General features: G+C 51.2%; 1 protein-coding gene across 1 annotated transcript in view; it reads left to right on the plus strand.

Annotated features, from left to right (window-relative positions):
- The window catches only part of IDH3A (isocitrate dehydrogenase (NAD(+)) 3 catalytic subunit alpha), a 456,350-nt gene that overhangs the window by 221,567 nt on the left and 210,602 nt on the right, over positions 1–24,181 (plus strand). The gene's annotated exons all lie outside the window — the stretch shown is intronic.

Consider the following 24,181-nt stretch of genomic DNA (forward strand, 5'->3'; position numbering starts at 1 on the left):
CAGTGGACATCGCTGACACAGGGTTCTGCCAGATGGGGAACAGTGTCTGTCTTCGTCGACAGGGATGGATGAAGCCCATTAACTTCTGTCAGGAGGTCCAGGCGAAGGTACTGGACATGCCCTTCGACGGGGAGAATCTGTTTGGGAAGGTCGTCAAATCCCTCCAGGCCATCAAGACAGATACGGAGACAGCCGGTTCCCTTAGCACTCTCCAGCAACACTGCTCATCTTTTCGCTTCTCCAGGGGAAAATTGAGCATGTCCTCAAAAGGTTTCTCCATGTCTTACAGACAGCCCTCCCAATCCTCAATGCAAGAAGCCTACAGAGGCCGCTCCCAGGCCTACGGTAGCAGAGGACAGCGTCACCATTGCTCGGAGGGCAGGACGCCAACGCCTAAGCAAGCCTGAACTGGCCAGGACGTCGGGCCCCCACTCGTTCACCCCAGTGGGAGGCCGGCTGACGATGTTAGTCAGCAAGTGGAGAAAGATCACCGACAGATGGGTGCTGGACGTTCTTGCCCAGGGGCACAACTTGGAGTTCCAACGCAGGTGTCCTCATATTCTGCCGGTTCCCAGTCAAGAGCAGCATATCTCTCCGCTTTTGGAAGCGGTACGGGCCATGCTACGAAAAGGAGGGATAGAGCTAGTTCCCCAGCAGAGTCTATTCCAGATACTTTCTAGTCAGAAAGAAGACAGGGGAGCTGGAGACCCATCCTGGACCTACGACGTCTGAACAAATAGTTAAAGTACAAAAAATTCAGGATGGTCACGTTCCAGCACATGCTATGCTGACTGTAGAAAGGGTATTACCTGACATTGTTGGATCTGGAAGATGCCTATTTCCACGTCCCCATTCACAAACATTGAACATTGCAATGCTTTGTGGTGCAGGGACAGCGCTACCACTTCAAGGCCCTACCACTCGGCTTGAAGTCTGCCCCATCTAGGCCTACAGGGCATAGACATATACCCGTACCTGGACGACTGGCTGATACGCGCCTGCTCGCAGGAGCTGGCTGATGAGCACAAGAAGGCTACCGTCTGACTACTGACGAATCTGGGATTCTCCAACTATCCGAAGTCCTGCTTAACGCCGTCTCAGAATGCACTGTTCCTCTGCGCCAGACTCAACACAGTGTCTTGCTTGGCATCACTCTCTGAGGAGAGGCTAGCGGCCATTCAAGGAAAGGTGGAAGACTGATGCGATCCATCAAGTTGTTACTGGGCATGATTTCATCCTGCATCTATCTGGTCTGTCTCTGCAGGTGGCAGATGCGACCCCTACAAGAGTTCTGATTGTCCGTTGGATACAGGTGTCCGGAAGTTTCACGGACAAGATCCCTCTCAGCAACGGTTCCGACGGGCGTTAGTGGTGGGGTGGGGGATCTGCTCTCACATTGCCCAAGGCACAGGATTTCAAAACCCCACATACCAGAAGGCCGTCACCACGGATGCCTCCCTGGAAGGTTAGGGAGCACACACCAGACGTCTACACACCAGAGACCTGCGTCTGCCAGAGAAGTATCTGCATATCCGCATCCTGGAGCTATGGGCGGTGTTTTGGGCCCTCAGGCACTTCCTACCATCTATGAAAGGCAAGGTGTTGAGGATCTTCACGGACAATACCACCACCATGGTCTACATCAGGAAGCAGAGGGGCACTCGATCCCCGGCTCTATCCAAGGAGGCCTCGGACTTATGCACTGGGCCGTCGGACAGGGGATGTTCCTCGTCCCTCTTCACCTGGCGGGAGTAAAGAACACCATTGCAGACTCCCTCAGCAGGGAACTGCGCTCCTGCCACAAGTGCGAGCTTCGTCGGGATCAGTGGATGCCTGTTCGTCGAATGGGGCAGGCCCCAGATCGATCTGTTTGCGACAGCGGCAAACTCCAAATGCCAGATGTTTGCCAGCAGGTTCCAACAATCGAGGAGCTTGGAAGACGTGCTCTACTTCCTGTGGGAAGGGCTGTTTCTGTATGCGTTCCCGCTATTCTCCAGCATGGGGTCTGGCATGGATTCACATGCTCATGAATATTCCCCGTCGTCAGGCTGGGAATCCTCGGTAAAGAAAAACCAGTATCAGTTTCGTTTCTGATCTGTCTTTCGTAGTAATAACCAATCACTGGTCTCTGCCTCATACTGACCACAGCCAATGACTGCCCTCTACCTAAGCACCGCCTCTGGCAGCCATCTTCAGATTTTTACCGCACGTTCATGTGTTGGGATCCTCGTGCTATTGCTCTCGAGCGTTAGTGCTATATTTTCACATTTTTCTCAAAAACTTCATTTTTTTTCGGTCAAAAGAGCCTCCAGCTCCACCGACTCTCCATCCGATCAACGGGGACCCGTGTCGGATTCGCCTGCGCCCCTCAAGGGTGAAGATTTCGTCGAGCTACGCTTTTGGAGGACTCCAGAAGTTTCTCAGGCCCGGACATGGCCCAGGAGAAGGGAAGCTCGACGCCCGGAAAAGCTGTTCAGGATCTGTCCTGGATGCCAGCTGCAGAACGTCTTTAAGGAGGACGAACACTCCCTTTGTCTCTACTGCTTACATGAGGACAAGACGCACGTGGAGAAAGACTGTGCGTTTTGCGGCAATATGTCAGAGCGGACCATGAAGGACCGCCATCAACGTCTCGCCATCTGGCTGGAAGGGAAGAGCCCGTCAGGCGAGAAGAAGAGGAAGAAATCCGAGCGGTCTTCTAAGACCTTTGAGGACGCCCCGGCGACGGGGGTCCAACACAAGGCCAAGCACCGCGAGTCCGCTGGCACCGGGAGCGCCGAACGGTCAGGCTCTACGGGCGCCAGGCAGGGCGCACCCTCCCCGGCACCTTCTCCCACGAGCCAACGCTCTAGGTCGGGTAAGAGGAAGGGCGAGCACCCGGCGAAGCTCCTGGAGAGGCCCCAGTCGAGCTCGAAGGCCCCATCGGAGGGGGAGCGAGGCAGTGTCCCCCCCCCCCCCCTCAAGGATAAGGCGGTGAGCGCACCTAAGGTGGTGAAGGCCTTAATCCATCCGGCCAAGCCCTCTATCGATACTGTCGCGGCGGCCCTGGCTCAGCCTGTGGAGGCTACACCAGTGGTGGCGACCTCGGGGCTCAGAGTCTCCCTGCCACCTCGGAGGGAGTCCTCTTTTGTGCCCATCGATAGGACCCCCGTGAAACCCCCGGCGGGGAAGAAAAAAGGGGGGGCAGGGCGTCGTCATAGATTCGGCCTCAGCTTCAGAGGAAGAGCTGATTGAGGTCTTAAGCCACGGCCTTGGCGTGGAAGAAGACCGGCCCGTTGGGATGGATCCCGACGCAGGTGACGACGACATCGTCGAGGGTGCCGACGGGGCTCCTGATCGCCTGTCGGATTCCCCTCTGCCAGTGCCGCAAGACAACTCGGCGGCCATTTTGTTGGCTATACAGTCCTTATGTTCAGAGATGAGGACGAGACTACCGTTGCCGACGGAGGTACTTCTCCCGTCGGGGGATCCTGAACCGGGACCTTCTGGTGCTCCCCCGCCCAAGAAAAGGAGGATTCACCCTCCACCTCCTTTTCAGCCGTCGCGCCCCATCCAGCCCTTCCCCCCGTCCTCCCGAGGGGATGATACGGGGACTGACACGGCAGCGACGGGTACGGACGACGGGGTATACGACGAGGATCTACCGTCGTTGCCTCCCACCAGGGTTTCTCCTCCCGACGAGATTGGATCGTTCCACTCCATGATCACCAGGGCATCCAAGCTTTTCCAACTCTGCCCTGAGGAGAAGAAAAAGGAAGGATTCCTTTATCAACGGCGCCAAGAGGAAGACGGTCCTCGCGGTGCCTCTACTGGACGGCATTTGGGATGAGGGCCTCGCCCTCCTCAAGAACCCTTCCACGACGCCGGCTAGAAGAGACCGGTACGAGAAGAAGTACCGGGTCCCGGACGCGGCCCCCCTGTGCCTCCGGGCGCAGCCTACCCCGGACTCCGTCGTCTCCGCGGCGGCCAGGAAGAAAGCGCGGGGGGGGGTGCGGCCTCCACATCGACTTCCCCACCGGACGGCGAGGGAAAGAAATTGGACGCTATGGGACGCAGGGTCATCTCGTCTGCAGCGACGACGATTAAAGCGGCCAACATTTGGCTATCGTGGCCCGCTACGACAGGGAGCTATGGTACAAACTAGCTCCCCTGCTGGACTTCCTACCGGACGACAAGAGGGCGGATGCCCTGGAGATCCTACAGGAAGGTCGAGGTGGCGTCGGACCACGCCATCACTATTGCGACGGACATCGCCGACACTGGGTTTCGCCAGTTGGGCAACGGCGTGTGCCTTAGGCAGCGTGGATGGCTCAAGGCTACGGACTTCCGTCAAGACGTACAGACCAGAGTCCTGGACATGCCGTTCGATGGGAACAACCTGTTTGGGAAAACAGTGGACGATTCCCTTCAGGCCATTAAAACGGACACTGAGACGGCGTGGGCCTTTGGGGTTCTGCAGCAACGACGGACGCCCTTTCGGAGCAGCGGAGGCAAGGGCGCCTCCAAAGGTTCCGGCGGCGGTTTCTCCACCTACCGTCAAGCGGCCCGCTCGTCGTCTCAGGAGGCCTACAGAGGACGAGGCAAGTCTGGCGGACCCCGCCGTCGTCGCCAAGGAGGTCAAGGCGGCAAAGCCTCGTCGAAACAGGATTGACCGACCGTGGGGTCGGGCCCCCACCGAAGCACCCCGGTGGGAGGCCGGCTGGCGAGCTTCGTCAGCGTGTGGGAGTCCATCTCCACCGACCGTTGGGTGCTGGACGCCTTAGCCCGGGGCCACGCGCTCGAGTTTCAAAGAAGGTGCCCGCGCGTCCCCCCCGTGGCCAGGAGAGAGCTTCACGTCCCTCAGCTTCTCCTGGAGGTAAAGGCGATGCTCAGGAAGGGCGTCATCGAACTCGTCCCAAAGAGGCTTCGGGGCTCCGGAGTTTACTCGAGATACTTCCTCGTGAAGAAGACGGGAGGATGGCGCCCCATCCTAGACCTGCGACATCTGAACAAGTTCATCAAGGCGCAGAAGTTTCGGATGGTCACCCTCCAGCACGTCCTGGGGCAGCTGGAGGAAGGAGACTTCCTGTCGTCGTTGGATTTGGAGGATGCCTACTTCCACATTCCCATCCTAAAGGGGCACTGAGAATTCCTCAGGTTTGTGGTCCAAGGGCGTCACTACCAGTTCAAAGCCCTCCCCTTCGGACTACGGTCGGCACCCAGGGTATTCACCAAGTGCCTTGCACCGGTGGCAGCGCAGCTGCGCCACGACGGGATCCACGTCTACCCCTACCTGGACGACTGGCTCATCCGAGCCAAGACGAGGGAGCTCGCCGTGGAACACACGGCAAGGACCGTCCAACTTCTCACGGACCTGGGATTCTCCGTGAACTACGCCAAGTCCCACCTGGTACCTGCGCAAAACGCACTGTTTCTGGGAGCGAAGCTCGACAGTGTCCCTTCTGGCCTCCCCGTCGGAGGAAAGGACCAGGTCCATCCTGGGCAAGGTACAGCGGATGTTGGTTTCCGACGCGGCCAAGGTGAGGTCCATCAAGTCCCTCCTCGGAATGATTTCTTCTTGCATCTACCTCATTCCCATGTGCAGGCTCCGGATGCGCCCGTTGCAGGAGTTCCTGGACGCGCGTTGGATCCAAACGACGGGCGGCTTCGAGGAGAGGATCACACTCGACGAGAGTTTCCGCCGAGCGGTCCGGTGGTGGGGCACCCGCGCGCATCTGACGGCGGGCATGGACTTCCAGACCCCAGACCACCAGGAGACAGTGACCGCGGATGCCTCCCTGGAAGGGTGGGGAGCGCACACCGAAAATCTGCACGCGAGAGGCCTTTGGCTCCCGACGGAGAAGTCCCTCCATATCAACGTACTGGAGCTCCGTGCAGTGTTCTGGGCCCTCAGGTCCTTCCTTCCGTCACTCAAGGGCAAGGTGGTGAGGATCTTCACCGACAACACCACCACCATGTTTTACATCAGGAAACCGGGCGGAACCAGGTCCCCAGCACTGTCCAAGGACCTGTGGCATTGGGCAGTCGCCCAAAGGATGTTTCTGGTGGCGTTTCATCTGGCAGGGATAAAAAACACCATCGCCGACTCACTCAGCAGGGAGCTGCGCTCGTGCCACGAGTGGGAACTACGGCAGGATCTAGTGGATCGCCTCTTCCGACGGTGGGGCACACCCCAGATCGACCTGTTCGCGACGGCGACGAACTCCAAGTGCCGGAGGTTCGCCAGCAGGTTTCCCCAGGCGAGGAGCATGGGCGATGCTTTCTCGTTCCCCTGGGAGGGCCTGTTCCTCTACGCGTTCCCTCCTTTGCCACTGCTAATCCGGCTCGTCAACCAGCTCAAGAGGTCACGGTGCAGGATGATCCTCGTCGCACCTGCGTGGCCGAGGCAGATATGGTTCCCGGACCTTCTGGACTTGTCAGCGTCCCCGCCAATCAAGCTGCCGGTGGACGCGGATCTACTCTCCAGGGAAGGAGGCGCCATCCTCCACCACGACCCGAAATCGCTGAACTTGCAGGCCTGGCTCCTGCAGCGCTAGAGTTTGGAGGATACGACTTACCGGCCGACTGCAGAGAGGTTCTTGCAAAGGCCAGGGTGTCCTCGACTCTTAAATGCTACGGACACAAATGGAAGAGGTTCTCTGTCTGGTGCCACGCACAGAAGATTAACCCTCTACGGATTACGGCTCCCCAGGTACTGCCGTATCTGCTGACGCTGGCCAAAGCTGGACTGGCACACGCGTCCATCAAGATTCATCTTGCTGCGGTCTCCCGATACACCAGAACCACGGGCCGGACGTCCCTGTGGTCTCATCGTCTGGTGAAAGAGTTCATGAAGGGACTGTTCAGATCGTTCCCGCCGGTGAAGGCGCCGGCCCCGGCGTGGGAGCTCAACGTGGTGCTGACTAAGCTCATGGGACCTCCGTTCGAGCCTCTGCACTCGGCCCCGTTGAAGTTTCTGTCGTGGAAAACAGCGTTTCTTGTGGCCATCACCTCCGCACGACAGGTGGGAGAGATCCAGGCCCTTTCCTGCAAGGCCCCGTACTTGACTTTTCACGACACGAGGGTAGTGCTCAGGACGCACCCCTCCTTCATGCCCAAGGTACCGTCGGACTTTCATCTCAACGAACCCTTGGTGTTGCCTGTGTTCTTCCCGTCGCCTTTGTCGCCGGCTGAGAGGACTTTGCACTCGCTGGATGTGGCTACAGCGCTGAAGTTCTACGTGGACCGCACAAAGTGTTTTCGGAAGACGTCACAACTCTTTGTGAACTTTGGACCTGTCAATCAGGGGAAGGCTCTCTCGAAGGCTTCCATCTCCAGATGGCTCTCCGGCTGTATCATGTACTGTCATCGGTTGGCAAACCGACCGCTGCCTGGCCGTCCGAGAGCCCATTCCACCAGAGCGATCGCAGCTACCACGGCGTTCCTTTCTGGTGTGCCCCTGCTGGACATATGCAGGGCTGCTACGTGGAGGTCGACGCACACCTTCACGAAATTCTACTGCGTCGATCGGGATTCCAGGGAGGAGTCCAGGGTCGGCCAAGCAGTGCTGCGCAACCTGTTCGCCTGAGGTGAGCCTGGTGAGGAGGTAAGATGCTTAATGTTGAGTTTGATGTAATGCTTAATGTTGAGTCTTTGCCACCTCCCGTGGTTGTGCATGTGTGTACTGCTATGTATTCTTTATTTATGAGCATGTGAATCCATGCCAGACCCCATGCTGGAGAAGGAACAAGTTACTTATCTGTAACTGTTGTTCTCCAGCATGGGTCTGGCATGGATTCACATGCGAACCCTCCCGCCTACCCCTCTGCGGCTCTTCACTTGGTCATACTGCCACTTCACAGGCTTCCAAATCTGAAGATCGCTGCCAGAGGCGGTGCTTAGGTAGAGGGCAGTCATTGGCTGTGGTCAGTATGACGCAGAGACCAGTGATTGGTTATTACTACGAAAGACAGATCAGAAACGAAACTGATACTGGTTTTTTCTTTACCGAGGATTCCCAGCCTGACGGGGAATATTCATGAGCATGTGAATCCATGCCAGACCCATGCTGGAGAACAACAGTTACAGGTAAGTAACTTGTTCCTTCCCTCTCCTGCTATGAGTCATCAACACACTCACAGTACCAATGCAAGATGATGCTCATCGCCCCGGCATGGCTGAGGCAGATTTGGTATCCGGACCTTCTCGCCAGAGAGGGAGGTTCGATCCTTCATCACGATCCAGGGTCAATGAACCTGAAGACCTGGCACCTGCAGCCTTAGAGTTTGTGGGTTATGAGTTTCCAGCGGAATGCTGGGAGGTCCTCTCCAGGACCAGGTCGTCGTTGACTTTCAAGTGCTACAGCCATATGTGGAAATGTTTTGCTACTTGGTGTCGATCACAGAAGATTACCCCTCTGAGGGTCACGGCTCTTCAGATCTTGCTATACTTGGCAAAGGCTTGGCTGGCTCACACATCCATAAAGGTACATCTGGCGGCTATCTCCCGCTACACCAAAACCCCGGGGAGATCCTCTCTGTGGTTGCACAGACTCGTCAAGGAGTTTCTCTTAGGCCTTTTCCGATCCGTCCCGCCGGTGAAAGCTCCAGTCCCGGTGTGGGAACTCCACGTGGTTCTGACGAGGCTCATGGGTGCTCCCTTCGAGCCTATGCATCAGGTCCCGCTCAAGTTTCTCTCGTGGAAGACCGCTTTCCTTGTGGCCATCACCTCTGCCAGACGGGTAGGTGAGATCCAGGCCCTATCCTGCAAGCAACCGTACCTGATTTTGCACAAATCAAGGGTGCTACTGTGCACATACCCCTCTTTCATGCCGAAGATTCCATTGGAATTCCACCTAAACCAGCCTTTGGTGTTGCCTGTTGTATTCCCGAATCCTTCGTCCCCGGATGTTGCTTGTGCCTTGAAGTTGTATGACATGCATGAAGAGTTTTCGGGAAGACTTCTCAATTGTTTGCGAACTTTGGTCCTGTGAACCATGGAAAGGCCTTGTCCAAGGCTTCCATTTCAAGATGACTCTCCGGCTGCATCATGCACTGCCATCAGTTGGCGAACCGACCGCTGCCGGGCTGCCCAAGAGCCCACTCCACCAGTGCGATCACTGCAACGTCATTAGTGTCTGGTGTGCCCCTGCTAGACATCTGCAAGGCTGCTACGTGGAGGTCCATGCACAGCTTCACGAAGTTCTACTGCGTCGACAGGGATTCCAGGATTCCAGGGTCGGCTAAGCAGTGCGACGCAACCTGTTCCCCTGATGTCAGTCTGTTCCAGAGGTAAGAGTTAATTGCTTCTGTTGAGCCTTGCCGCCTCTCGTGGTTGTGTAATATTGTACTGCTGTGTATTTGTTATTCATGAGCATGTGAATCCATGCCAGACCCCATGCCGGAGAAGGTTTAGGTTACGTACTTGTAACTATTGTTTGAATGGAATGTGTCCTCCCATGTATTCCTCATCTTATGATAATCGTTATCCCAGCTTCAGCTGCTTCGGAAATGTTTTTAACTAGGGGGCGCTGTGTTCCAGACCGCGGAGTCAATTTCCCTCGATGGCTGCCGTCAACGTCATCCGCTGTATAAAGGGCTCGAGCAGCACCCTTTACCTTAGTTCCGTTTTTCCGACGCAACTGCTTCGTGTCACGGACAGCGCATCTAAAATGTGGACGATGTCTTCGTCTTAAACTCCCTCCACACCCAAGACAGGAATAAAAAAATGTCTATCGGAATTGCCTCTGGTGCCTCAGCCCAGACCATCGGGTTGATGAGTGCGGGTCCTGTCAGGCCAAGTCAAATAAGGCTCTTAAGGAACGCAGAGGTAAGCTGGCGGTGGGGGAGGAAAAGTATAAGTCTTCGAAAAGACAAAAGGATTCGGATGAATCCGTTAGAAAATCTTGTCACAAGTAGAGAAGATCAAGATCGGAAAGTCGCTCGGGGAAATCTTCCTCGTCTTCGATGAAAAAGTCAAGAAAGCGACGTCCTAGGTCTTCTTCATCCTCGTCCTCTTCAGAGAGGAGAGTGATGTGCCCTTCAAAACACAATGCCCCAGAAAAATGGGAGGCCTTCAGGGCTTTGATGAAGAAAATATTCAAGAAAGCGTCCACGACCCCCTCGAAGTTGCCGCGTGGTGATCATGCCTCTACTCACTATAAAAGTGAAAGAGGAAAATCAGGATCCAAACCCGCAAGGGTTGAAAAAGAGATGAGTACCGTCAAGGGAAAGTTTCCCGACACCTCACTCCCAATCTTAGCCTACGGTGCACAAATTGGGGCAAAAAATCGGTATTGAAGTCGAAGACTAAATCTGACTCGAAATCATCGACGACCATAGCGTCGAAATCGATTACAAAGATGGCGTTGACGCCTATAGCTTCAATAGCATCGAAGCTTTCTTCGACAGCATCGAAGCCAGTGTCTAACTTACCTACGCCTTCAATGCCTTTATCGAGGCCTTCGCTAATTCCAAGGCCCAAGTCGACGCCATTTTCTATGCCTAGACAAGTACCACCTTCCTTTCCTGAAAAGGCTTTTCACCCTCAATCTAGACAGGAATTCTTTACTTCCATGTCTTCTATATATGAGGAGCATTCCTCTGAAGAGGATGTCACTCCAGCTGGAGTTAGATTTTGGGCCAGAGAGGTCCCTGAAGAACCAGTGGAACCACTGTCAAAAATAACAGACTTGTATGATTGCCTACAAAATGCAAGTGGCTTGGACACTTCTCCTGTAGTGGATTTTGAGAGGCCAGACCCTACAGATCATGCTGATCCTAGCTATAGAAATCTTATGGGAAGAGTGATAGATTTGATGGGATGGAAAGCAGCTTCCCCAGATTTTGACCAGGAGGACATGACTGATATCCTGCGTGAGGGTCCCTTAAAAGATCCTGTTTTACTATTCCATAAGGATTTACAAAAAAGGGTAATGGCAAATTGGAATAACCCAGATTTGATTCCAGCAGTAAATAAAAAGCTGGTACCAAAATATAGACCTGCCTTATCAGACCCAGAGTATTTGTCCAAGCATCCCTCTCCCTAAAGCTTTGCCTAGTGGAAATTGCAGCTTGAACTACAGTCAGCTTACCCATCAATACCACCAGATAGGGACGACAAAGTTGATGCTTGGGTCCGGAAAGCCTTTACTTCGGGCAGCATGGCCCTGAAATCAACTAATGTAACTTGCACTTTGGCAAGCTTTACCTTTACCCTGTAGGACTGTATGTCATCAGCGGCTGAACGCATCCCGGAAGGTGAGGAACGGGATGGTTTCCTGGCTATAGTGAAGGATGGTCAAGAGGCTATGGAGGAATGCCTTCAGTCGGGATTGGGCACTGTGGATAGTATAAGCAGGTCCATGGCTTCTAGCACATTCTTGTGCAGATTCGCATGGCTCGGAAAATCTGGATTTGCACCTGATGTGCAGTCTAGTTTACTTAATATGCCCTTTGACGGCTTGAGGTTATTTGACAGCAAGGCGGATGAGAGCTTGGAGAAGCTGCAGACCTCGAAAGCGGCAGCAAAATAACTCAGCGCCGCTATAAGGCAACCTCAACAGCACTCTTTACGTAGGGTCATCTTTGTGGAAGAGTCGCCCTTTTTGCTTCTATTACTCTTTTAGAAAAGGGATAGGACGGGCCAGTCTGAGGCAAACAGAGAAAATCCTTTCGTAGTGGAAAAGGGAGAGGTGCTAGATCAGCCACAGCAGCAGATACTACCTCCTCAGCCACAAAGACTCCAATTCATCGGAGCGGTCCTGGACACCACTTCAGGGAAAGCCTCGCCTCCCGAGGAAAGAGCTCACCACATTCTGCAGATGGTAACAAAATTTCAGAATGCCCAACATCTACCGGCTTTCGACTTCTTAAGGTTGCTAGGCCTCATGGCATCCTGCATTTTTCTGGTACCAGAGGCTCGACTGGATGAGATCCCTTCAGTGTGCCCTCTGGACTCAATGGTCCCAGTTTTCTGGGGAGATGTCAGATCTTCTACAAGTCCCAACCAAAGTGACTTAAGATCTTCTATGGTGGGCTTGCAAGGAGAATATCCTCAAGGGGGAACCGTTTTGGCAACCATGGCCAGAGATAACGGTAGTGACGGACACCTCACTTACGGGGTGGGGAGACCACACCAATGATCTGACAATCAGTGGTTGTTGGTCTCCATCGGATTCCAAACTACACATCAACCTTTTGGAGCTGAGAGCTATCAGACTAGCGCTGAAAGCTTTTCTGCCCTCTGTAGAAGGGAAGGAATGTTCTGATCATGATGGACAACACAGTGGCCATGTACTACCTCAACAAAAGTGGAGGCGTAGGATCACTTCCACAGTGCAGAGAGGCAATGCAGCTCTGGTTCTGGGCAATGCTAGAAGGAATCTCTCCATCGGCAGTTCACCTAGCCGGAGACCTAAATATGGCGGCAGATGCTCTGAGCAGGCAGAGCACAGCCTCCCACGAATGGGAGCTAGCTCAGGAAGTCCTTCAAGAGATCCTCACCCTTTGGGGAACCCCTCAAGTAGATCTATTCGCGACCAGGACAAACCAGAAGTGTGAATTGTATTGCTCAAGGAAATTTTGCCCAAGAGGAGCTCTAGGGGACGCGTTCGTAGTGGAATGGGTGTTTCCACTCCTGTACGCGTTTCTTCCAGTCCCCGTGATTCCTCATGTAATCAGGAGGTTGAGAAAGTTCAGGAAAACCATGATCCTAATTGCACCGGACTGGGCCAGGAGGACGTGGTACCCTGACCTTCTGGACATGTCCATCTGCCCTCCAATATGTCTTCCACAAAGAGAGGATCTTCTCTCGCAAGACGAAGGTCGGGTTCTCCATCCAGAGGTCAAGACACTCCGCCTTCACGCATGGTTTCTAAGAGGCTAAGATATAAGGATTGGGACCTCCCGGATGACGTAATGGAGCTTTTGCTTTCGGCCAGAAGGCCAGCAACAAAATCCCTGTACCTGTGTAGTTGGAACAAGTTCAGCAACTGGTGCTGGAATAAGAATGTGGATCCATTTTCTTGTAATATCCCAACAGTACTTTTTCTCTTACACTTGGCCAATTTGGGGCTCCAAGTTGGAACGATAAAAGATTACTTGGCAGCGCTATCCATCTTTAAGCGCTCCTCGGAAGAGGTGTCCTATTTTAAAATGCCTTTAGTAATTCGATTCTTGAAAGGGTTGACATATGTATACCCTCCAACACCTTTTCAGGTACCCACCTGGGTTTTAAATCTAGTCTTAAAATTTCTCATGTGTGCTCCTTTCGAGCCTTTACATTCTTGTCCATTTAAGACTGCTCACTCTCAAAACAATTCTGTTAGTGGCTATAACATCAGCCCGCAGCGTGAGTTGCAGGCACTGTCTTGTAAGCTTCCTTACCCTATTTTTCCATAGAGACAAGGTCATTTTAAAAGTCAAGCCATCTTTCTTGCCTAAAATAGTGTCTGATTTTCATCTGTCACAGAAGATTGTTCTACCTTCCTTTTATCCTCTACCTCACGCTAGTAAGGAAGAGGAAAGGTTACACAGACTGGACCCAAAACGGGCTGTTATTTCCAGATTGACAAGTCTCCGACAATGTGACCAACTATTCGTTGGATATATTGGGCCTTGCAGTAACTAAACAAAATCTATCCAGATGGATCATTTTAGCCATCTCGGAGTGCTATAAATTGGCTGGAAAAGAGCCTCCAGATGGATTAAGGGCTCATTCAACCAGAGGCATGGCAACTTACACGGCCCGTCAGAGGGGTGTCCCTGTGCAGGATATTTGTGCTGCGGCCACTTGGTCATCAATGCACACCTTTGTAAAGCACTACTGCCTGGACTCTACTTCTTACCAAGGAGGACTATTTGCAAAAGCTGTCCTTCATTCTGTCCATAATTAAAAAATCCTAGTACTCCCACCTCCAAAATTACCACTGCAATGGGAGTCTATCATAAAATGAGGAATACGCGGGAGGCCACAATCCATTCGAAGAACAAGTTACTTACCACCTGTAACGTTCTTTCGATTGGATGTTCCTCTCACGTATTCCTCATCGACCCTCCCATCCTACCCCTCCGTGCAGTTTATGCCAGTTGCACTCTGACTTCCTTAAGAGACTAAAGACTTCAGACCTGATCAACTGATGTGACCATGAACACCGTAAAAACAGAACTGATGTAACGGGCGCTGCTCGAGCCCTTTATACAGCGGATGACGTTGACGCCCGACGGCAGCCCTCGAGGGACATCGACTCCGCGGTCTCAAACACAGCTCCCCCTGGTGAAAAAAAATTCCGAAGCAGCTGAAGCTGGGATAACGATTATCATAAAATGAGGAATACGTGGGAGGAACATCCAATCGAAAGAAAGTTACAGTTGGTAAGTAACTTGTTCTTCTCCAGCATGGGTCTGGCATGGAGTGGTCATACTGCCACTGCTTACCAAATCTGAAGATGGCTGCCAGAGGCGGGGTTTAGGAAGAGGACTGTCAATGGATGGGGGTAGGAAGACCCAGAGGACAGTGATTGGTTTAGAGGAGAAATACTGTTTTTAAAGTGAAAGTGAAACTTATTTTTTTTCTTTTCATTCCCAGCCTGACTGGGGTTATTCCTGAGCATTTAAATTCATGCCAGACCATGCTGGAGAACAATATTTACAGATAAGTAACTAAAACCATGTGTTAAACGTTTGTCAGTTTGTATGAATTCAGTATTTTTGTAAACTTAGTTTGCATTTCATTTTTTTATTAATCATTTACTCGTTTTGACTGAGGAAGGGCTGTGCTGTAATGTTTTGCATTATGAAATTAGTTTATAGATTTCTCTAGTTAAAGCTGAATTGTTTTTTCAGAAAGGCTGTGTTAAGTTGATGAAGTATGTGCAGGCCCAGACGATGCATGGATTATGTATATATGTGTATATATATTTCGAAGGGATTGTGTCCTCCGACGTATTCCTCATCTTAGATATATCCTTCCAGCTCTGCTGGCCTGGGAAATTTTTTTCTCTAGAGGGCGCTGCGCGTCGACGTCCCTCGAGTCGATGTCCTTCGACAGCCGCCGTATCGACGCTCGACGTCATCCTGCCTATAAAGGCCGCGCGCAGCATCCGTTGCTCAGTTCCGTTTTTCCGCGCTTACTCGGTGCCTCGGAATACCGTTGCTCAGTTCTTAGTCAGATTAATCCTATTTACCTCGAGTTATTCGATCCGTACTCTATGGCTTCCTCGTCGGAACCGACAACTCCTCGATCCGGCTTCAAAAAATGTCAAGATTGTGGGAAAAAGATGTTGTTGACCGATCCTCACAGAAATTGTCTGTGGTGCTTGGGAGCTGAACACCATTGTTCGGAATGCGAGGACTGTATGTCCATGACAGCTAAGGCCCTGAAGGAGCGTAGGGGGAAGCTGGAGAAAGGTAAGACTTTTAAAGCTTCTTCTTCGTTGACGAAGTCGAGACATTCGTCTCCTCGTCACCATTCGCGCTCCAGGTCTCGGAGTGGGTCTCATCACTCCTCGAGATCGAAGCACTTGAAGAGGAGACGTCGAAGATCCCCTTCTCCGTCTTCCTCTTCCTCTGTTTCGCCAAAAAGAATCCCTTGCCCCACGAAACATAGTTCCAGGGCTGAATGGGAGGAATTCCGAAAAAATATGATGAGCGTCTTCGAGAAAGCGGCCTCGACCCCCTCGAAGACTGCCGAGAGCGATGCTCTGGTCGAAAGACCCGAAGGTCAAAAACGCCGCGAGTCGCAGTACCCGGCGAAAGAAACCTCTCGAGCGCGTCTCGAACCCTCGAGCAGGACTATGACCTCCAAACCTTCCTCGAAGGTTCCGTCGACGCCGTCGACGAAGGTTCCGTCGACGTCGAGGTCGATGTCTTCGACGCCGTTGTCGAAGGGACCTTCGACACACGGGTCTGTCGACTCGACGCCGGCCTCGATGCCAAGAAAAGTCACGGTGACCACACATCCAGTGACTATCCCCAGGCCCTCGACGTCGATGGCGTCGATATTGTCGAGTAGAATTCCAATTCTGTCGAGGTCCTCGAGGCCTCCACCTCTGTTTTCGACGCCACGCTCGAAGCCTTCGGCGTCGACGACATCGATGTTTTTGAGGCCAATAATGACAAGTTCGGCACCCTCCGCCTTGGAAATGGGATTTACTCCCTTTATGAGTTCAGAACAATTGAGAACTATATCCTCAATTTTAGAAGAGGGTGATTTGTCTGAACAAGGCACATTTGAGTTACAGGGACCTGTAACCCCAGTTAGAGAGGAATTTTCCTCTGAAGAGCGCAGATTAAAGGATCTTTATGATTCTTTACATGAGGCAAGTGGATTAGACACTTCCCCTGAGGTGGATTTTGCTAAGCCAGACCCGGGGGAGCATGCTGAAACCCCCTACAGAGCCTTAATGGCCAGGATTACAGAGTTCATGGGGTGGTCTGCACCTTCACAATCTTTCCAGCAAGATGACCTCACGGATATTCTTGACAAAGGCCCACAAGAGGATCCAGTGGTGCCCTTTCATAAAGCTCTTCAGAGAAAGATCATGACAAACTGGGAAACCCCAGATGTAATACCAGCAGTAAATAAAAAACTGTCTGCAAAGTACAGGCTATCTTCCACAGACCCAGAGTTTTTGTCTAAACATCCATCCCCAGAAAGTCTGGTGGTACAAGCAGCATCCTCTACCGATGTCAAGACGGCTTATCCTACAGTCCCACAGGACAGGGACGATAAAAAATATGATGCTATGGCAAAGAAAGTCTTTTCAGCATGTAGCATGGCGTTAAAGTCTGTTAATGCTACATGCACCCTTGCTAGGTTCAGCCATACACTTTGGGAGTGTGCTTCTACAGCGGCTGACTGCATCCCAGAGGGAGAAGAAAGGGATGCGTTCCTGAATATCATACAGGACGGTAAAGACGCTATGTGCGAATCCCTCCAGACGGGCATTGATTCGGCTGACAGTATCAGCAGAGCAATGGCGGCAAGTAAATCAACCAGGAGATTCGCTTGGTTGAGAAAGTCGGGTTTTGCCCCAGATGTGCAAGCCAGGCTCTTGAAAATGCCATTCGATGGCTCTTCTTTGTTCGGGAAAAAGGCGGATGACAGTTTAGAGAAACTGCAAACTTCAAAAGCTGCAGCAAAATCCCTAGGAGCTGCAATCCGTCAGACTCCTTTTCGTCCCACAGGAACCTCTGCGAGGGGCAAGTCCTTTCGCTTCTACTCCGCATTCGGAAGAGGTAGAGGACGACCGGCTCAAAGGGGTCAAAGAAGAACTACCCGAGGTGGACGGGGTAGATATTCTAAAGCCGCAGCAACAGCAGGTGCCTCTTTACCATCGGCATCTGCATCAGCCGCCCCAAAACCACTCTGAGGACTCCCCTCACAGGACACCTGTAGGAGGCAGGTTGACTCAACATCTGACGGTATGGCAGGCTATCACGTCAGATGCTTGGGCATTGGAAACAGTCGCCCAAGGTTACTGCCTGCCTTTCCTACGTATACCTCAGAGTCATCCACCGGGGATCAGCTCTCAGAAAGCTCCAGATCCGCTCCACTTGCAGGAAATTTTGGACCTGCTAGAGAAAGGTGCCATAGAGCCGGTACCTGTAGTGGAGAGGAACAAGGGCTGGTACTCCCCTTACTTTCTCATTCCAAAGAAAGACGGAGGACTGAGACCCATCTTGGACTTGCGAGAATTGAACAAATTCCTCAGGAAAGACAAATTCAAGATGGTCACTCTTTCTCAGATCCTCCAGGCCCTTCAGTTTCAGGACTGGTTGGTATCTCTGGACCTTCAGGACGCTTATTTCCATGTGCCTATCCATCTCAAACACAGGAAATACCTGAGGTTCGCAATTGGCAACTCTCACTATCAATTTCGAGTACTGCCATTTGGGCTGACCTCCGCCCCGAGGGTCTTCACCAAGTTAATGTCGGTAGTGGCTGCAAGTCTAAGGAGGGAAGGGATTCACGTCTACCCCTACCTGGACGATTGGCTGATCAGGGCTGTTTCTCCGGAGCAAGCTCAGATCCAGCTAAATCACATGTGCTACTCCCTTCACAAACTGGGCTTCTCCCTCAATTTAAAGAAGTCTCAAATGATACCATCGCAGAGACTCCAGTTCATAGGAGCGATCCTGGATACTTCCCTGGGAAAAGCCTCGCCACCAGAGGTGAGGGCTCAAGATATTCTACAGATGGTTACCAAGTTCCAACATGCCCAACGTCTCCCAGCCTTCGACTTTTTGAGGTTGCTAGGCCTCATGGCATCCTGCATTTTCCTTGTGCCAGAGGCTCGCCTGAGAATGAGATCCCTCCAGTGGGCACTGAGGACTCGGTGGTCACAATTCTCAGGGAGAATGACAGATCTTCTTCAGGTTCCCGGCAGGGTGGCTCGAGACCTTCAGTGGTGGGCCTGTCAGGAGAACATTCTGAAAGGAGAACAGTTTTGGCAACCCTGGCCGGAGATAACAGTAGTCACGGATGCCTCACTCACGGGGTGGGGAGCCCACGCCAACGACTTGACCATCAGCGGTCGTTGGTCTCCATCGGAGTCCAGACTACACATCAACCTGTTAGAGCTGAGAGCCATCAGACTTGCGTTGAAGGCTTTCCTGCCAGCTGTACAAGGGAAGAACGTCCTGATAATGACGGACAACACGGTGGCCATGCATTACCTCAACAAAAGAGGAGGCGTAGGATCACTACCCCTGTGCAGAGAGGCGATGCAGCTCTGGTTTTGGGCAATCCAAGAAGGAATCTCTCTATCGGCAGTTCACCTAGCCGGAGAGAAGAACTTGACAGCGGACGCTCTGAGCAGGCAGAACACAGTCTCCCACGAGTGGGAGCTAGCTCAGGAAGTCCTTCAAGAGATCTTCGCCCTTTGGGGAACCCCTCAGGTAGATCTGTTCGCCACCAGCCTAAACAGGAAATGCGACCTGTTCTGCTCAAGGGAATTTCCTCCGAGAGGAGCTCTGGGAGACGCGTTCATAGTGGACTGGGAGTTTCCGCTTCTGTACGCGTTCCCACCGGTCCCTGTCATTCCTCAAATGATCAGGAGGTTGAGAAGATTCCGGCGAACCATGATCCTAATTGCCCCGGATTGGGCCAGGAGAACGTGGTACCCGGACCTTCTAGACTTGTCCATCTGCCCTCCAATTCGACTTCCTCTCAGAGAGAACCTACTCTCACAGAAGGGAGGTCAGGTTCTCCATCCAGACATCAAAACCCTCAACCTTCACGCTTGGCTTCTGAACGGCTGAGGTACAAGGATTGGGACCTCCCTGATGATGTTATGGAGGTGTTGCTTTCGGCAAGGAGGCCAGCAACAAAGTCTTCATACCGCTGCCATTGGAACAGATTTTGCAGCTGGTGTAGAGAACAGAATATCGACCCATTTTCATGTGGTACACCAATGGTTTTGTCCTTCCTACTATATTTGGCAAATTCAGGCCTTCAAGTTGGCACCATTAAGGGCTATCTCGCAGCGCTATCTATCTTTAAGCGTACTGCGGAAGAACCATCCTATTTCAAATTACCCTTGGTAATACAGTTTCTAAAGGGGTTAACCAATGTTTATCCCCCAAGACCATTCCAAGTTCCCCTATGGGATTTAAACTTAGTACTAACTTTCCTGATGGGTACACCTTTCGAACCTCTCCATTCTTGTTCGTTAAGATTCCTTACCCTTAAAACTGTTTTATTAATAGCACTTACATCTGCTAGAAGGGTGAGCGAATTACAAGCACTTTCTTGTAAACCCCCTCATACAATCTTTCACAAAGACAAAGTTGTCCTGCAAGTGAAGCCTAATTTCCTCCCAAAGGTAGTTTCTGAATTCCATATCTCTCAGAAGATTACCCTGCCATCTTTCTATCCTCCTCCTCACCCGGGGAAAGAGGAAGAGAGGTTACACAGACTAGACCCTAGGAGGGTTTTAAGTTTTTACATTAGTAGACTAGCCAGGATAAGACAGGCAGACCAGCTGTTTGTAGGTTACGCAGGTCACAAGCTGGGGTTACCAATAACTAAGCAGACCATTTCCAGATGGATCATTCTAGCCATTCTGGAATGTTATAAACTGGCAGGGAAAGAGCCCCCTCAAAACCTTAGGGCTCATTCGACCAGAGGTATTGCAGCTTCATCGGCCCTCAAAAGAGGCGTGCCGGTTAAAGACATATGTGCGGCCGCTACATGGTTGTCTGTCCATACCTTTACACGTTTTTACAATCTGGATTCCTCCTCTAGTCAAGAGACTAGGTTTGGAAGGGCTGTACTGCATTCTATTCATCAATAGAAGACAGCGTGAAGTCAGTACTCCCTCCTCCGAATATAGAATACTGCTATGGGAGCCTATCTAAGATGAGGAATACGTCGGAGGACACAATCCCTTCGAAGAACAAGTTACTTCTTACCTTGTAACGTTCTTTCGACGGGATGTTCCTCTGACGTATTCCTCATCGACCCTCCCATCCATCCCCGCAGTTCTACTTCCCTTGTTGTTGCAGCTTACGCTCCTTCAGGGTGATTAGTCTAGTCCAGACAGTAATACTGTGGGCTACAAAACGGAACTGAGCAACGGACGCTGCGCGCGGCCTTTATAGGCAGGATGACGTCGAGCGTCGATACGGCGGCTGTCGAAGGACATCGACTCGAGGGACGTCGACGCGCAGCGCCCTCTAGAGAAAAAATTTTCCGAGGCCAGCAGAGCTGGAAGGATATATCTAAGATGAGGAATACGTCGGAGGAACATCCCGTCGAAAGAACGTTACAAGGTAAGAAGTAACTTGTTCATCTCTCTCACAGGTTCCAGTTTCATTTATTTCACATACGACAGGAGCATACCCGCCGGTCCATCCACAGCTCGGGCCCAAATAACATTCAGATAACATTCACAAATCATAACGCAGCCATTATTCTGAACAGTCATTCACTCACAGGCACCGGCATTCTAACAACATGCATGGAGGACGCACTGGACAACGCTCAACCCAAGACCCAACAATGTTCCATGAGGAACATCTGATTAATGCAACAATAAATTGATTGTTTAACTTAAACAAAAATGTTGAGAGATTTGTTAAGTTTAAGAAGTCTAGGTTTCCACCTGGGATCAAGGAGGACTCCAAGACCAGACTTTTGTTTTTGATCGTTTGTTACAAGGTTGGTCAACTCCAGTAAAAAGTAGGATATTCTCAAACAAAATGGGTGTCAGGATGGTTTCTACTAGGGTTAGGTTCTTTGTTCCAGATGAACCTCCCTCTTAGAAGCATATGTTTCAATTCAAACAGTTCATACAGAGTTGCCTCTTCCCCATGGATTTGCAGGCTGTAGGGTGTCCTAAACTCTTCTACTTCCTTCTCTGATGTAGATGGATCCTATACCCCATGACTCACTCTATTGAAGAGTCTTGTAAACAGGCGATTTAGTTGATGTACCAGACAGAGGCCACTAGAAAGGTGGTCCCTGCTGTATTTCGGATCTCCCTTCTAGTCCTTCCTTCCCTACCTATTTCAAGCTCACAATAAACTTCCTGTCCCTATCTCGTACCTCATTGCACAATCTAATCCTTACTAGAGTAAACCAGGTCCCGAAGACCTGCCTGTTCTTACTATATAGGTGTTTGTAACTTTACTCCTCCTAATGTATTTTCTTACTGTCTGATGTATCCCCTTTAATGAGGCTGCTGCTTCAACCTTGTAATGTTCTCTCTTGAGCCTCTTCACGGTCTCTCTCCTCCTGATGTTGCCTCCTGTGTCACTACAAATCTGAGGTTGCTACCATATTGTGTTTTGTCACCTCTTCTAGGTGTATACTCTCCTGATGTTCTCTCTTTCTCCTGCTACCTACTTTCTCCTGATGTTACCACCTCCTCTTCTACCTTATTTCTCATTACCTCCTCCTTTGCTCCTACCAACTCCTCTCTAGGTTACCCCTCCTCCCGTCTTCTTGTACCCTTTCAGGCTCTCTCCTCTGTCACCTCCTCACCACCACCACCACCACCTCCTCTACAATCTCACCCCCTGACATTCTCATTTTTTGCTTCACCCCCCTCAGTTCACAGCGTCTCCTTCTGTCCACTAACTCCTTCTGCTACCACCTTCACCATGACCCTCTTGGCACTCACCACCTCTTCCTGGTCGCCATAGCTGCCACTTCTCCACTCTCCTCTGTCTCTCCAGCCTCTGCTTCTTCCATCTCTTTTCAGTCTCCAGCCGGAGCTGACTGCTCCTACCAACCACACTGCCTGATTGGAGATGAGTTTTTTTTATAGTGAGTTCCCTTTTCCCTCTGGTTAGGTCTTCCAGTGATGGTCTGCACCGATGGTTGGTAATTTCTCGGGCTGTGATGGTTTTCCTTTTGTACACCTAAGGCTGCTATGGGCTAGAGGAGCTAGGCCAAGACTACAAATGGCCTTTCTTCCATCTTGGATTTTAGCATCTGCTCTGACCCTCCCAGCTGCTGATTGCGGTGTGCTGAGCTCTTTGGTTTGACCAACAAGTGATTTCAGGGCTGGAATAAACGGAGTACGTTTTGCAGCCTTCTGTGTTCTGTTGAGAAAATGAAGAATAAGTGACACTATCTCCAGTGGGAGTTTCGTACCTATGGAAAAAAGGTTATTGAAACTTGTTTTCTTCCACTGTTCAAGTTTCAGCATGCCGTAGTTCCACAGAGTGCACCATCTACCTCTCGGACCTCCAACGAAGAGTTCTGAAATGGCGAGTGTGTCAACTGTATCTGAACACTCGCTATAGTGGAGTGTACAGAAATCTTCTGTTTTATAGTGCACGTTTTCTTTTCCCTGGCCATCAGTTTGGGTAGGCTCAGAGCGCTTTAGCTTCCCTAGGTTGGGGGGTGGGGGGGTTGGAGAGGCATACTAATATTGCCCTGAAGGGTTTCTGAAAGGTTTTGGTCAGACGCAGAGCTGCTAGGTCTGCACTGCCTTAACAGACCAGTGGTTGGGTTGGGTTGGGTTGGGTTGGGTTGGGTCTAGGCTGTCCAGATTCACCTGAGATGTAGTACATCGATTGTCCTTGGCCACTTGACGGTGATCAGCGGATCCTCCCCATATCACCATTGCGCCCAGAATCCACTAGCTTAGGGTGGCACTACGCCCCTACTTCATGACGCTGGGTATACACGAGCATCAGGAACTGCTCAGCTTGATTGGAAAATGTGTGGTTCCAAATTTGTATAAATATATAAAGTAATAGCTTAGCAAGAGGGGAGAAAATAGTTATTGTTAAGACAATGCCCAGGCAAAGTGGGAGACAAAATGCTTGCCAGAAGGGGTGTGTTGCCTTCATGCTAAAAAGTCTAGAAAGGCAGCTTCTTGTTGAAGGTTGACAGTATCTGTCAGGAAGTTGAGGAACACGGATCGCCAGGAGAAGCCAAAAGGTGTCGTTGGTGCTATAAACCTGCGACTGAAAAGTCACGAAGCGAGCTTTGCAAGCTGATCCTATAATTTTGAAACTGTTTACGTTACATTAGGGAATCCTGACCAGGATAAGGAACCATTTAGGAATGCCCTTACACTTTTTCGAGTTGCCATTCACCCACTTTAAGTCTATTTGTCCATATTGCATTATATTTGAAAGCCTTTCGACCCTATAGGTGTTCTCTCAACACCTCCTATTATGTTTCTTTGTAAATAGCAAGTCTTGAACTTGGCATATTGTCTCATGAGATCAGGGGGCAGCGCAATAAGAAGCAAGATCTGTTTCTTGGGTGAGGGCAAAAAAGTAGGGTATGATGCTAAGTGCAGACATCATTGGTAAAAGAATGTTCTAATTATCTGATAGGTCGAAAAGGACAAATAGGGATACATGATTGTTGTGTGATGAAGTGTTCAATGCGGTTCATGGCTCTCTGTGGAGTGCGATCTGTGAAAGCATTACTCGTGATGGTGTTGGGGATTTTATTTGCAAAGGTAGTGGTTAAGTCTGAAGACTAGGGAAAGGGAGAAAGGACACCGGGCGATATTTGGAGAGGGTGACGTGGTCAGCCAAAATGTGTGAGGAAGGTTTTGAAATTTGAAGGAAACAGAGTTACATATTTGTTTGCCATAAGCATGATCCATGTGATAAGTTACCATGGGGTTAATAGTTGGTCGTGCAGTAATTAGTGTTTGCACTTCAAAACGCTTGGGATAGACAAGGCAGTGATGAGGTTTCCATGTGTAGTTAATATGGCTTAAGGTATT

The sequence above is a fragment of the Ambystoma mexicanum genome, chromosome 11 (assembly GCF_040938575.1).
Source record: "Ambystoma mexicanum isolate Mex_15411 chromosome 11, UKY_AmexF1_1, whole genome shotgun sequence".
Lineage (NCBI taxonomy): Eukaryota > Metazoa > Chordata > Amphibia > Caudata > Ambystomatidae > Ambystoma > Ambystoma mexicanum.